Source organism: Panthera tigris, chromosome B3 (genome assembly GCF_018350195.1).
Source record: "Panthera tigris isolate Pti1 chromosome B3, P.tigris_Pti1_mat1.1, whole genome shotgun sequence".
NCBI lineage: Eukaryota > Metazoa > Chordata > Mammalia > Carnivora > Felidae > Panthera > Panthera tigris.
The window spans coordinates 55871455-55887055 of NC_056665.1; positions in this window are offsets into that span (position 1 = coordinate 55871455).

The following is a 15601-nucleotide window of genomic DNA, read 5'->3' on the forward strand; positions in this document are numbered from 1 at the left end:
TTATATAAATGAATGGAATGGACATGGAATACCTTGATTAGTTTCAGTCAACAAGGGTCCATTGTTGGAGCTGTAAGCGGGGTCAGTTTCTCACAAGTACTGGGACAATTTGGGGATGAGTGACCTTTTGGTTTTTCATGAAATCCTGGGTACTATTAAGAAACGAGAGGGGGATGGACCCTGGATAAATGACCAGCAAACGCCTGCTCTATTGGAAACAAAGCTGAAATGTGATGACGTGACTTATTTTATGCCGTGATAGTTAAGAGGGGAACTTCCTGGGTGAAAACCCATTCACGTGCGTTAACTATGAGAATTTGGACAAGTTGTTTAACTTGAATCTCATTTCCCCAACTTGGAAAATGAGATATTAACTGGCCTTAAATGGCTGTTATGGCATTAAATGAAATAACATATGCAACGTGCTTATGACACTGTCTGGCTCATAGTCAGTGCTTAATAAATATGAGCCTCTATTGCAAAGGTCATTTAATTGACTCTTGAGGGAGTTATTCACAGGATTTTGTAAGGAAATGTTAAGGTATCAATAATAGAGAAATCCATGTATGTGGTTGAGGGGGAAATAATGAAGGCAGAAATACGAGCTAGAAGAAGGAGTGATGTGAGGGCTGCCTAGAAGAGAGAAGAATGACCACAAATAAGCAGATGAGTAAAGTTGGGTTTCAGAAAATTTAAACTGGTTCCTGTCCAAGGTGAGTCTGTCATTCTTAAACATTACAAGACTCTCTTAGGAGCCTTTTCCAATGTTTCATGGTCAAGAAATTCTCCCTTACATTCAAGGTAAATCCCTCCAGTTGTCACATAAGCCCGTTTTATGTCTTCGCACAGGATAAAACATGGGTAAGGGTTTAACAGACTTGGAGAGCTAGGACAGAACTTTAGAGATGTTACAAAGGAAAAGTGACAAGGCTTAGTGACATTTATTTCTTAGTGATGGGGAGAAAAGGGCAGTGTCAGATGCAGGCCTGTGATAGTGAGCATGAAAGATGAGGGAGACAATGGCATCTCTGACAAACAGGGAGAGGGGAGAGGTCAGTCTGTCCGATAAGGCACCGGATTTATAAACATAAGGTAGTGGTATCACCAGAGCTTTGATAGTAAAATCAAAATGGTGCCAGAATAGTAAAGAAGACATATTCTCTTCTCTCTGTCCTCTCGTAGAAAAGTAAGCAGTTAAAAAGAGAGGAGAGGGGGAAATGTTTCACACAATGCGAACTTTTAGCCATCTGTACACATTCTGGCAAGGTTTACTCATTAGAAAATTTCAAAAATAGATATTATCAAGTTCTAGTTTTTGGTGTCTGGGGAACGGGGTTGGAGATGGTTGTTGGCTTTTCTTTGCTTCCCAGGCACTTTGGTAACAAAAACGGTACTTTTTTGCACCAGTTGTCAATCAAATGAGCCTTCTGCCTTGTAAATGCAGTCTGAACCAGTCACAACAACCACACATGTGCAGTCACTTCAGTGTTTGTTTTCCTGCATTTCCCTGTGGATTTTCTGGGAGACTAGTGTCCTGGATTTAAAAAGAAATTATATTTTCTTACGAATGGTTTCAACAAAAGACAAATTACATTATCCAAATTTTGGTTGCTTCTTAATATAATTGCATTAAATGTAACTTGCCCAACAATTAAATACATTTTTATTATGAAAAGTTATCTGTGGTTTCATAAGTACTTAATTTAACTTGCTATACACATAGCATCTGTTAATCATTTTGTATCAAAAATAAAGAGTAGAGGTCTGCCTCTGAAATTTGTACATTGATTTGGGAAAAGAAATATCTAGTTGTATCGCTGGTAGAAAATTGAAATCCTAAATAGGATTGTGTGCCATGAAAATAATTCGTTTTTTTTCTTCTGTTTTGCTCTCCCAGCATACTCGTGTCTCAAATTATGGATTTTTTATACAACGAACTTATCTCCATTATCAAACTGATTGTAAGTAACATGCTTTTTTTTAAGTAGTAGTTTCTCAAAAGATGAGTGTAAGTGAATGAATAAATCTATTATACTTGAGAAAATAATTCATGAATTTGAGTTCTGAATTTGTCCATGAGTTGCACTGAAATTTTATTGGTATTGATGCAAATTTATGAACACAACAAACTTGCATTTTATATTTTAAAATTATCTGACCCCAATTTATTAATACGTGTAATAACTTAATTCTTGCTTAACCACTTGACCTACCATTGTCCACTAGTCTCAATTATTCAACAACTTAAACTGACACTTAATAAGTATGTAAATGGAAAGCACCTTAACGTAATACAGGTATATTCCTAAGTGCCAATTATATGCCTCAACATTCCCTTCAATTTAAATGTGTTAGTAAGAATCTAATTACACTGGTTTATAGCTGATGGAATTACAGCAGGAGAAGATTTCTCTCCTACATACTTATTAGACCTCAATAAGTATTCCTTTGCAATCTGTTGCTATTCAATTACCAAGTAATAACTGTCTTAATGAATCTAATTGAAATGCTTATTTCAGACTCCTATCACACACACAAAAAAAAGATAGTCTTCACTTAGAATGATTTCACTGGAAGGGGTCTTGACTTGTTTATCCAGAAAGAAGTAACGTCACTGGGAAAAGGTTCACATTTGTGACTATTTTTGCAGAGTTTCAAGGACATTCACATCTCTTTCATCCATATATCATAAAACTGAAGCCCCTCCACAAATCTTTGCTACTCAAATGCATGCCTACAAGAACAGTCACACAATCACTGGGCCTGCATTACCCCTGGCAATGAGAAACTTTGGATTAGCTTTCCTCAATGAAGACAGAACAATAATAAAAATTAAAATATTTAGCTAATAGCTAATATATAGAGTGTATTTCCTGGTGCCAATGCTGCCTGAACACTTTATACATAGAAACTCATTTAATCTCCATAAACTCTCTAAGAAGGATATACGCTATTATCATACCCATTTAACAGATGAAGAAACTGGTTAGTTTATTTTTTGGAGAAGGGCAAATTTGCACGGCATATAGGCTCGTAAATCGCCGAGATCATGGGGCAACCCCAGGTCAACCGGCTTCTGCAGTATAAAGTTAGACTTGAAACATGTTAGATCTTGGTTGATATAATCTTGTTACTTAGGAAATTGAGGATTTGAACTCGCACAGCATAGATGGCACAGCAAAAATAGCTGAAAAACAAAAACAGCAAAACTCTTTGATGCCTTTTTTTTAATTTTTGAGAGAGAGAGAGAGAGAGAGAGAGAGAAAGAGAACGCTAGCAGGGGGAGGAGGAGGGGTCAGAGACAGAGGGAGACCCAGAGTCTGAAGCAGGCTCCAGCTGTCAGCACAGAGCCCTATGTGGGGCCCAAATCCACTGAGCAGTGAGATCACGACCTGAGGCTTAACTGACTGAACCACCCAAGTGCCCCTAAAACTCTTTGAGCTAGATGTTCTGTATAACACTCCCTGCCCTCTCCCTCTGCCTTTTTGTAACTTTTGTTTGGAACAGCAGCCGTTAAAGATCATTCATCTCAAGACAATGACAATTTGCTTGAAAAAATGTATATGAGGACAGCCCAAAACGTACCACTATGTGTATTTTCTGAAAGAAATATAAATTTTATTGGCCAAAAGTCAGATTGATTCAAGGAACTGTGGGTCACTGACAATTCACAATTTTTATGCAGATTTTGTACTGCTGCTGCATGTATATGCAAAACCACCTTTGGAGAACCCGCTAAGCCCCAGAGGTGCTAACACAGATGTGCTAAGCCAAGGGACTCGCTGAAAGTCAAGTTGGTCGCAGCTGCATGTGCTGTCCACAGATTGTGTCCTCACAGTCATGGAGATGGGCAGAAGCCATGGTTCACCTTTGGGACATAGGATGCATGGATTTTCTTCTCCAGAAGTGATGGTGTGCGGTCAGGTAACAGGACAGTGATGGCAAGGATTTCTTCACGGTGTGTCTATGGAGTTTACAAGGATTTTAGATACAGAAAACTATCTGACAAGAAAAAAAAAAAAAAACAGTAAATACTTCACACAAGTTATCTAGGTTTGCTTATGACTTGCATGGATGTGGTCTTTATTTGCAGCCTTTGTTTGATGTCAGCAGGGACCGGAGCCTTTGGGTCCAGTTAAGACTAGCCAGCAAGGGAGTCACTCAGGCTTGTCCCTGTCCCATGGTGTCATCTGTACACTATTCTTATCCTAAACTGCAGTGCTTTTCTGCAGATGTTCATGCTGCTCCGTGCCAATGCCAGGGATTTTAAGGCTCCTTTTGAATTCACTCAGGAACAGTTTTTAAGGAGCAAAGGCCTTTATATCTAACCAGTTAATATAGTATCAAAACAGAGACTTCTAATAGAGCAATAACTTATATGGAAAGGAAAAAACATGATAGCCGTAAGTTATTTATTCTTTTGAGGAAGCCCTAAGTTCCTCCAGGTAGCCAACCAAATCGTTCCATTTATGTGCCAAGCACAGTACTAGGTTCCCAGGCTCAAGGATTTACAGCCTGGAGAACTACAGACTATAGTTTTGGGGAAGCTTCCAGGGATGTCCTTGCAGTGATGTCTGTGGGGAATTTGCAGTGGGGAGCAGGGAACACAGTGTTGACTGGTGGATTGAGGAGGTCCCAAGGAGACCTTGAATTAGCCTGTCCAAAGCTCCTGTTCTCATCATGAGAAGGAATTCAAGGACAGACAAAACACAGAGGATAAGCAGTACAAGCAGGAAAGTTTATTATAGCAAAAGTACACTCTCACGATGTGAGGGCAGGCAAGCTCCAGAGAGAGCTGCATGCTGGGGTTTGGTTTCTGTCTTTTATTGAGAGTTGTTAACAAGGGACTGGAATAATCATTACTTGGGGCAGAGATTTCTTGGAAGCAAGGTTTCCTGCTTTTTCTTCCTTATTTGGTCAGGGGTTTCCGGCTGCCTTGGTCAGCCATCTTGGGCCTGCGTGGTTTGATCTGGCTTCTTGTGGCTTTATTTTGGAATGCTGCCAGGACAGGCCTCTGACTTTCCCGATAGCTGGCCATGACTTCCTCCCTGCTGGCCTCCAGGCATCCGGTTAGAACCTAACTGCCTCTAACAACATGATGGAGAAATGAGAGTTTAACTTATTCCTGTCCTTCCTAGACAAAAAAAAAAAAAAAAAAAAAAAAAAAAAAAAGCCCAGAATAAAGGTTCATGTATACATCCATCAGACAGGGCCAGCTCTATGCAGAGAGACTGGTTATGGGACAAAATGAAAGGATTGTCAAGAATTTTTTAAGACCAAAATTGGTTTGGGTGGGGGGAGATGACTACTTATATGTATGGAAGGATCATATGGATTTGAAATATTTTCATTTGAAATTTTAAAATATTTTAAATGTGACATTGTGTAGGTGTATACAATAGTCACTAGCAATAAATTTAGTAGAGCATGTGGAAATTTTTTTCCACAGGAAATAGATTGCAGAGTATTTACAGAATATATACTACATACTCTATTCTCAATTGATTTTTTTTCAAAAGAGTGGATTGTTTGGTTTTGAAATTCTACAGGGGTTACTTATTTATTAAATTGTTTATTCAATTTTATTTATTTATTTATTTATTTATTAAATTGTGACTATTTTTACTTTGCTGTTGCTTTAAGGTGCAATGTCAACAACCTTTGAAGTCTTTGCACCACCCTACCTCTTATTTCCCACCCCCACCTGTCTCTCAACTCTGCTTTTTCTTGATTGGCTTTTTAATTTTTCTGTTACAGTATCAAAATCAACTTGAGATTCCCTATTTTGGGCCCAAAGAGTGGATGTGGATATAATTTCATAATTTAAACTCTGGGTTTGAAGATCTTGATGCAAATGGAAAGGACACAATCCCAGGCTACTCCTAGTGTAAAGGAAGGTTTACAGGATTGAAGAGTGTCTCTCATTCATTCAACATATAGTTACTGAGTATCAAGTATGTTCCAGAGGGTAAAGCCCTGAATGAAATGAAGTCCTGCTTCTGCAGAGCACACATTCTGATTGGATGAGACAAGTCAATAATACACCAACAAGTTAGAGAATATCTGATGGTGTTATAAAAGGGATAAAAAAGTCAAGGTAGAGCTCAGGAGGAAGGGGATATTTCAAGTACTAAGAACTCCTGTAAGAAGGCAACATGAATTGAGACCTTACAACTTTAGATAACTTCAGATAAATTACTTAACTTTACTGAATCCCTGGAGGGTAAAATTAGGTTAAAATTATCCAACTTTTAGTTTATTATAAGAACAAAGGAGAGGGAAAATATATATATAAAGTGGTCCCACAAATAGTAGCTGTTATTACTGTCGTTGACAAAATACTATGTCAGTTAGGGTCTGAGGAAGAAACGGACAACACACTCATATTAGGATAATCTGAGTAGAGTCTCACAGAGGCAGAATTTACAAACTGTGAGTAAGGTGTGGGGAAACGAGAAGAGAAGTCCAGTGTCTGGGGTCTAGTAAGAGCAAACATGATCATCAACTCTAGACCCACAGGAGGCAACAGAGCATGGTTAGTCACAAAGAGGCAGAGAGGGCTGTGTGGAGCAGGCAGCCAGAATGAGCTAAAACTTCAGTTTCATGGCCCTGAGACGTATAAGTGTCTAAATACATGCAGGATTAGGTTAGGAATTGTTGGGGAGAATTACAAAGGTGTGCTAGCTATTGGAGTCTGCCACCGATTTAAGATCACACTCAAGAATGGGAAATGGCATGCACCTGAGATCTGATTGTGATGTAGACAATAATAAAGCCATCAAAGGAGTTCATAGGGAGACCAAGGAGATCAGGGGCTAGACTGCTTCCAGTCAGCACATCAGAGGAAATGTCAGAGAAGAGGTGGCTGTGCTTGCCCTGGACCTTAAAGCAGGGACAGGATTCACACATGTAGCAGTGAAGACAATGGCAAAACCCTACCTATGCAGGCAATAGGAAGTTTGGTTTGATAGGAGCCCCAGGCATTAAAAGGGGATTTAGATTTATCATTTCTGTGAATCTGTCGAATCTTCACCCTCTTGCCCTTCTCCTTTCCTCTTTCAACCTACACCTACTCGTTCTGTGTTACATTGACGTTCTCATTTTCCTTATGAGAAAGCTTTGGGTGGAAGGGCAGATGGGAGTGAAGGGGGGCTCCATGCAGTATCAGATGGCAGGCTATGCCTGGATTTCCCAGGCTCCAGCTCAGTCCTAGTCCAGACTTCCCATCCCACAGGATGGGAAATAATCGGGACAAGATACAAAACAACCCCAGAATGAAGGCAATTTACTTTATCTCTTTAACCCAATTCCTCTGTTTCTCTCCCCATTTTCCAAGAACCACAATCAGAAAACTTGGGAGAACAGAAGGGAAACAGATTTGAGAGAGAATGTTAGCCTGTCCTTTGTCCCAAGTCTGCCACTGACACTTTCAGGGAAAACATTTTCATGTCACAACCCCACCAATGTGGACAACCAGGTCAGTACTTGAGTCACATGCTTTCTCATGGGTCACAGGGCAGCAGCATTTTCTAACATGCTCTACAATCACCCAGACTAGAGGTTCTTCCTGTCACAGGACAGTGCTGCCCAAGGAAAGACAGATAAGCTCTCCTGAATCTACCTTTATACACTTTCTTCCCACCCTCCTCCTACCCCTCCCCCTCCTACTACCCTTCCTCCTACTTCTCCTTCTCTTCCTCCTCCTCCTCCTCCTTCTGGTTTGTTTCTTCATTCACCATGGAGGTCCAATTAAAGCTCAATGTCTTCCCACTAGTTTCTCTAGGTACTTTCACAATGCTCAGCAGTAGGCACTCACCAAATGTACATTGAATAAAGGAATGTTTGCAAAAGGGTATCTAGGTTGAAGAACCATCATAATTACCACACTGTGTCCACTTTAATTGTCATTTATTATCTTTGTTATTTTCTCCAGTAAGCCTCATCCGGATTGGGAAAAGAAACAATACTTTGTTCATCTTTGAATCTCTAGGAACTAGATGACTATCTATGGCTCACAATAGGCCCTCAAAGCATACTTGTGTGAATGAATGAATAACTAAATTAATGAATGAACAATCCTGGCTTCCAAGCATGATTTAGAGAAATAACGGGAGATGATAAGGTCCCATCGTTGAGGCCATTTTGGCAAAGGCCTTGTATACAAGACTAAGGAAGTTGGGATTTATTTTTTATTTTTTTTTGCTACAGGCAATGATGGAAGCTTTTTTAAGCAATAAGGGAGTAATTTAGTGACCAAGGCCATTTAGAAAAATCATTCTGATGGTGATGTAAAAGATCAATTGCTGTGGAGCAACATCCAAGCTACTGTTGATTTCCAAATGTGACAATGGAAATTTCAGTGAACAAAGGACTTTTTAGTTTAACAGATGTGGCTGCCTTGACTCTATTGTTTATTAATGGAAATAAAAGCACTTTACCCACCTTTCAAGTAATGGAAATAAATATACTTTATTCGCCTTTCATGGTGGAAGAGTGTTGTATAGTTGTGGAAGACAACATGTCCTCATGAAACAAATGTTAACTAAATATGTTCAATTATTTATCATTTCAGCAAAGTTATAAGGTTAGGAGGGACTCCTAAATCCTTAATGGCAACAAGGGTCTCCTCAAACTAATGGAGAGAAATGCTCCTCTTCTCACTATTTGACATTCATCTGGGAAAGAGAATTCTTTGATTCTTGTGGCTCTTTCAAGAGCTGTACAGCAAGTTGCACAATGTCGTCACTAAGATTTGAAAGCTTAGACTTGGAGCAGCTGATTGTTTCTGCCATCTGAGTAGCTTGCACCTGATGGTCATACCTTCACATAGTTTTGGTCAGTCACTTGGGATTTTCTCAGAGCGACCTGAAATATTTTGGGCTCTAGCTGAGAAAAGCTCAGATCCATCTACTTGTGCTCTCTGTGCCTCTAAAACCACACCCAACACTCTTTTGTTAACATATCATCATAAATACCGATTACTCACTATGATATGTTATACACGGCTATAAATGTTTTACTGCTCCTTCTGTCAAGTAGTGGAGTCTGTCTCCCCTACTTCCCGAGTCTCAAGTGGCCTCATGACTTGCTTTGACCAAAAGGAAGTGGCAGACGTGATTTTGTGCGATTTTCAAAAGAGATCTTAGAGCTTCCACTCTCACTCTCTTGGACCTCTACATCTTGAGGCAAGCCCAGGCTAGCCTCTTTGAAGATAAAGAACCTGTGGGGTGAGAGCAAAACAAAGACCATGTGATAATTGAGGCGAGGCCATCCCAGACATACCAGCTGAGGCCCAAGGTATGTGAAGTAATCAAGGACCAGCCAGTATCACAGTCAGCTCTACCAACTGACTGCAAATACATGAGTGAGCCCCGCTCACCCCATGTGGAGCAGAGGTGAGCTGTCCTCGCTGAGCCCGACTGCCAACCTACAGAATTGTGAGAAATAAATGGTTATTGTTGTCAGCCAGGAAATTTTGGAGTATTGTGGCAGACAGAATTCTAAAGATGCCCTCCTGCCAAGATTCTCCTTCTCTTGTTATTCAATCAAATACTAAAGTAGGGACTGCTGTGAACAGAGTTTTCAATATAATTAAAGCCCCAAGTCAGCTGACCTGGTGCTATGGCCTTGACATGATCATTTAAAACGCTGAGATGAACACTTCAAAAGCAGCGAGTTTTTTTCTGACTTGTTACAGAAGGGTACATCAAAAAGATTCAAAGAATGAGAAGGAGTTGTTGTACCTTTGCTGGTTCACAGATAGAAGGGGCCATGTGACAAGAAATATAGGAGCCTCTAGAAGCTCCGAGCAGAGTCAGCTGCTGCCTAACAAGAGAAGTGGGATCTCAGTCAGACAACCACAAGAAATGGAATCCTACAGAGCCTAAAAAGAGTTAAAAGCAGATTCTTGTCCAGAACATCCACATAAGAGCCTGGTTTAGCCAAGACCTTGATTTCAGCCTTGTGAGACCCTGAGCAGAGAACCCAGTCAAACCTGCCCACATTATCTCTGACCTACATAATGGTGTGCTAATAAGTCTCTATATCTATGCTAATTTGTTATTCAACAGTAGAAAATTTATACAGTTTATTTTATAGTCCTGGATGACAAACACACACACTAACATTTTTTTTTTTTTTTTTTACAACACATGGAAACACACAACACAAAGTAGGGGATTTCCATTCTGGCTGCACATTGAAATCTTGTGGAAAGCACTCCAAAAATATTAATGCCTGGGCCCACCCCAGAGATGCTGATTTAATTGATTTAATTGTTCTGGGATGTGGCCCAGGCATTGGTATTTTTGAAAAGCTCCCCAGGTGATTCTAACATCCAGCTAGACTTGAAAACCACTAATATAGAACAAAATATATATGGACAGATAGATGGGAGAGGAAGATTGTCACCCCATCAGCTCCCATCACCCTCCACACTGACATAACCATCTTAAGAACATGCTGGTGACTAACATTCTACTATGAATTCTAATACGAGGGTTTCTTCCCCATACCCAGCAATTCTCAGACACTGGCAGGGTGTCCTACAATTCACCTCAGTTCTGACACTACCTACTTGAAGGTAGTACCAGATTCCACAGGTTATTTGGTCCTACAAAACTGCTCTTCATCCCTCTTCTTCAGTTGCCAGTTACAAGTTCAGGTTGTTGCCTGTGATTCTGACTGGCTATAGATTGGAGGTTCGAACAACCCCTCTTCTTGGGTTCAATGAATTCACTAGAGTGGCTTATAGAACTCAGAGAAACATTTTGCTTAGTAGGTTATGTGTTTATTATAAAAGGGTTTAACTCGGGAACAGCAAGATAAAAGAGATGCACAGGGCAAAGTCTGGGGAAAGGATGTGGGACTTCCGCCCTCTCCAGGCGTGCCCCTCTCCCTGTACCTCCATGTGTTAACCAACCTGGAAGCTCTCTGAACCCTACCCTGTCAGGTTTTTATAGAAGCTTCATTACATTAGCAAAACTGACCAGATAATCAACCGTTGGCCACCAGTGAAACCTCTAATCCCTCTACCCTACTTGGAAACCTTGCCGTGGCGCAAGATGGAAAGATCTAACCCTCTAATCATGGTTGACTCCACTGGCAACTGATTCCCATCCTTAGGTTCTAGGGCTTTCCCAAGGCTGCCTCATTAACATAAAAAAAGACATCTTCATCTTTCTCATCACTGGAAGTTCCTAGGGTTTTAGGAGCTTTGTGCCAGGAGTTGGATGACCACATACATATTTCTTATGAGAAACCACAGTATCACAATGCCTCTATCAGTTAGAGCACTTTTGGCAATGGGACAAGAACATTAATCTATCCCTTAATAGCAAATCCAGATATGAGGGGCTTTAATGTTGACTAGTTCAGGAGCTCTACACAGCCACCAAGGACTTAAGGGCTTTCCATCTCTTTGGTCTGCCATTTTCAGCATATGATCTTTCTCCTAGTTTGCCTTTATAGTACCAATATGGTGGCTACTGATCCATGGAATGTATGTTATGGCATCATCCAAAGAGATGAAGTTTCTCCTCATGTATTCTCTATTAGGGAAGGAACACCTTCCTCCAAAACTTTCCCATGGTTTCATTTAGGTTCTACTGGCCAGAATTGGGTTATATTCATGTCCTCACTGCAAGAGAGAATAGAAAAGAAGTATTTGACATTTTTAGCTTCTATAGTGGGAGGTGAGTGGGCTTTCCCAGCAAGTTAGAAGCAGGAGAAGGTGGGTGGATAGTTACTGGGTAGATTAACAACCATGTCAATTCTTTCACACATCTCCTTATGCTCACATAAAAACATTTATTTATGTTTGCATATATAGATACACACACATGAATGGGATTATATCATAGATGTTCTTCACTGTAGTCATTCTCCCTCTCACATTGTGCTATTATTATTATTATAGTTTTGACTCACTGCACATAACCCCAGTAACAAATGTTCACACCTATCCTTCAGTGCTTTTCTCAGGGCTTATATAAAGCATAAAAAAATGCATATAGTTATGTGATGGAGGTGGGGGGGTGTCATTTATTTAACACAATAGGATCATGTAGCACCTTATGGCAATTTTTTCAAGTCAAGTATATACACTTAGGTATCTTGCTTTCTAATCTCTAAATGTTACCCATTAGTTCTCAACTTTTCCCTGTTTCCTCTGATTCAACTCTCCACTTCCTTCAGCTTTTATCAAAGAGCCCAATTAAGACTGAGTATGGAGCTCTCTAGCCTAACTCCTACTTTGTTGTTTGGGATGTCAGGGCAACAGTATTATGAAGCCAAGGGTCCTCGATGTATTCCTCTAGCTTCAACTGGCTCTCATTAACTAACTTCATCTGACTAACTGCTCACATGCAGAGAAGTTTTCTGGGTCTCCTGCCATCAATTTTGTCCATCCTAAGCTTCTAGAAGCTACATTCTCTCCTAGGGGAATATAAGAACTTGGGATGAATTTTTGCATTTCTAAACATGCCACATTTTCCCATGACTTTTGCTGCCCAAATGGTTGAAGTTTCCTATTGCAGGCTGGAAAGGAATTTGTTCTTTCAGACCCTTTTCCTTCTTTTCCCATGTTTATTCCAAAGGAGAGTTTCTTCACAAAGCTCTAAAATTCAACTGTTCTGCCAAGGGTTTTTGTTTTGTTTTACTGTTATTTGTTTTTAGGAGCTATGGGTTTTCAGTTATTTTTTAGTTAGATGTGAACAAAACCAAACAGTTGTTAGAAACATTTATATAGGAGTTATGTTATAGATTTCTGTCAAACACAGTTAGCCTGAATGATATGTTTCTTCCAAACCACTCCCTCAATATACAGTGTCTGAGAAGAGAAGAAAAGAAGCAAAAGACCCGATCAGTGGAAAAGACATAACACATTCAAAAAAGATTCCAACAAAATTGGGATTCCTGGCCACCTTCAGTTCAGGCACAGGGCTTTGTCGTATTAGAATCTGACCAGATTTTAATCAAACATGAATGATCCAAGAGCAGCAGGGGTCTAGAAAAGTTGTAACTGATGTGTCTTTAGTGTACCCAGGCCAACTATTTTTCGGTATTGGGGATTGAGAAATTAAAATTATTCTGTTGGGGTGATTTCATATGTAAATATGGGAAAAGTACTCTCTTGAGAGAGATCTCTTAATTCCCTGGTAGTAGGTGACCAGTCTAAAACCAAGAGACAAGTCCAGTTATGTGACTAATTAAAATGTTTTTCATACAGAGGGTAATTTTCTTTACAGTGGCTGCATTCTTCCTTTTATATCCCAAGCTTATTTTCAGAGAAAAAGAAATTGAATTGTCTTGGTAATTGACAATCTTGATGCAAGTTAGAACAGAGGAAATACCAATGAAAAAATATAATACAAATCACTTAGCAACAGGGAAATGCAAATCAAAAGCACAATGAGATATCACCTTACACCTGCCAGAATGGCTAGAATCAAAAAGACAAGAAAACACAAGTGCTGGTAAGGCTGTGCACTGTTGGTAGGAATGCAAGCTGGTGCAACCACTGAAGAAAGCAATATGGAGGCTCCTTAAAAAATTAAAAATAGAATTATCATATGATTCAGTAATTCAACTGCTAGGTATTTACCCCCACCAAAAAAAAAGAAAAAATTGAAAACACTACTTTGAAAAGACATATTCACCCTTATGTTTATTGTAGCATTATTTACAATAGCCAAGATATGGAAGCAACCAAAGTGTCTATGGATAGATGAATGGATAAAGAAATAGTGGCATATATATATATATATATATATATATATATATAGGAATATTGCTCAGCCATGAAAAAGAATGAAATCTTGCCATTTGGGGCAATATGGATGGGGCTAGAGAGTATTATGCTAAGTGAAATAAGTCAGAAAAAGACAAATACTATATGATTTCACTCATATGTGGAATTTAAGAAAAAAAAACACACAAATAAATGAATGATAAAAGAGACAAACAAACCAGACTCTTGAATACAGAGAACAAACTAGTGGCCTCCAAAGCGAAGGTAAATGGGGGGATGGGTGAAATAGGTGAAGGGGATTGTGTACATTTATCATGAGGAGCACTGAGTAACCTATAAAATTATTGAATCATTATATAATACGCTTGAAACTAATGTAACACTGTATGTTAATTATTCTTCAATGAAAAAAAAAAGAAAAAATATGACTACATACAGCTAGGCTCCTGAATTCCACTTTGGCTGGCTATCCTGGTTAAGATGATCCAAACACCTTTAATCTCTGTGGTCCACTGCTTCAATAGATAGGAAGAGCAAAGCCCTTCTTCAAAGGGAGAGCCTGTTAAATTGAGAAAATTGAGTCCTTTTTCAAAGTTTTATTTATTTAAGGAATCTCTACACCCAGTGTGAGACTTTAACCCATGACACCTGGGGTCACGAGTTTCACACTCCTCCAACAGAGCCGGTCAGGTGCTCTAAAATTTATTTATTTTTAAATGTTTATTTATTTTTGAGAAAGAGAGAGACAGGGTGTAAGTGGGGGAGGGGCAGAGAGAGAGGGAGACACAGAATCCAGGCGGGCTCCGGGTTCTGGGCTGTGAGCACAGAGCCTGACTCGGGGCTCGAACCCAAGAACCGTGAGATGATGACCTGAGCTGAAGTCGAGTGCTTCACTGACTGAGACACCCAGGCGCCCCTAAAATTCATTTTTTAAGAAGTAGGTGGAGGGGAGGAAACTCAGGGACTTTTGGAAGGGGGTGTGGCTTTCCTGATAGCCACAGAGGAGAGGATTTTGCTCTACTAATTATTTCGTATTTTCACAAGTTATCAGTATTATAACAGTCTCATTGTCCTCAGAGCTACCTGCTCTCCATTCATCAGCTTCCTTGTTTTTGTTATCCTGGAGGCCAGGGACAAGAAGACAAAGGAGAAAATGGGGCTTTACAGGGTTTTGTGTCCTTGCTCTTTGAAGCTGACTCAGCTTCTCCACTCTGGGTTCCTCTCAGCCTGCTCAGCCACTGCTGCCCCAGCTAATCTGTCGCAGTCATGGTTCTGTCCCTTGGAAGCCTCTTTTCCTTCCGCCTTTCAGTATTTTCAAAGTTTCCATATTTCATCAGTTCAGTCTTAGCATCTCCAACTAAAAAAGAAATACTGTGTAGACACTTTAGAAACCAAAGGAGATCACAGACCTCTCCCTTGTAGCTAAATTATACCTTCTAGGAGTTTGGTTTTGGCCACCAATAGACTTCATCCTTTCTTGAGACCAGATAAACAAGCAAAGCCAGAGTCTGTTTCCAAGGTTTTTTCTTGCTTAGAATCAAACTTAAAGAAACTTTTGCAAAATATATGTTTGAGTGAAGCTACATTTCAAAAAAAGATATGTCAATTTTACTGATTATAACCAGTTTTCAATATTTTTGTATGTTTCTTATTTGTTTGTTTATTTATTTAAATGTTTATTTTTGAGAGAGAGAGAGAGAGAGAACATGAGCAAGAGGGCAGGGGCAGAGAGAGAGGGAGACACAGAATTGGCTCTAAACGGGCTCCATGCTCTGAGCCACCAGGACAGAGCTGGATGACAGGCTCAAACTCATGAACTGTGATATCATGACCTAAGCTGAAATCGGATGT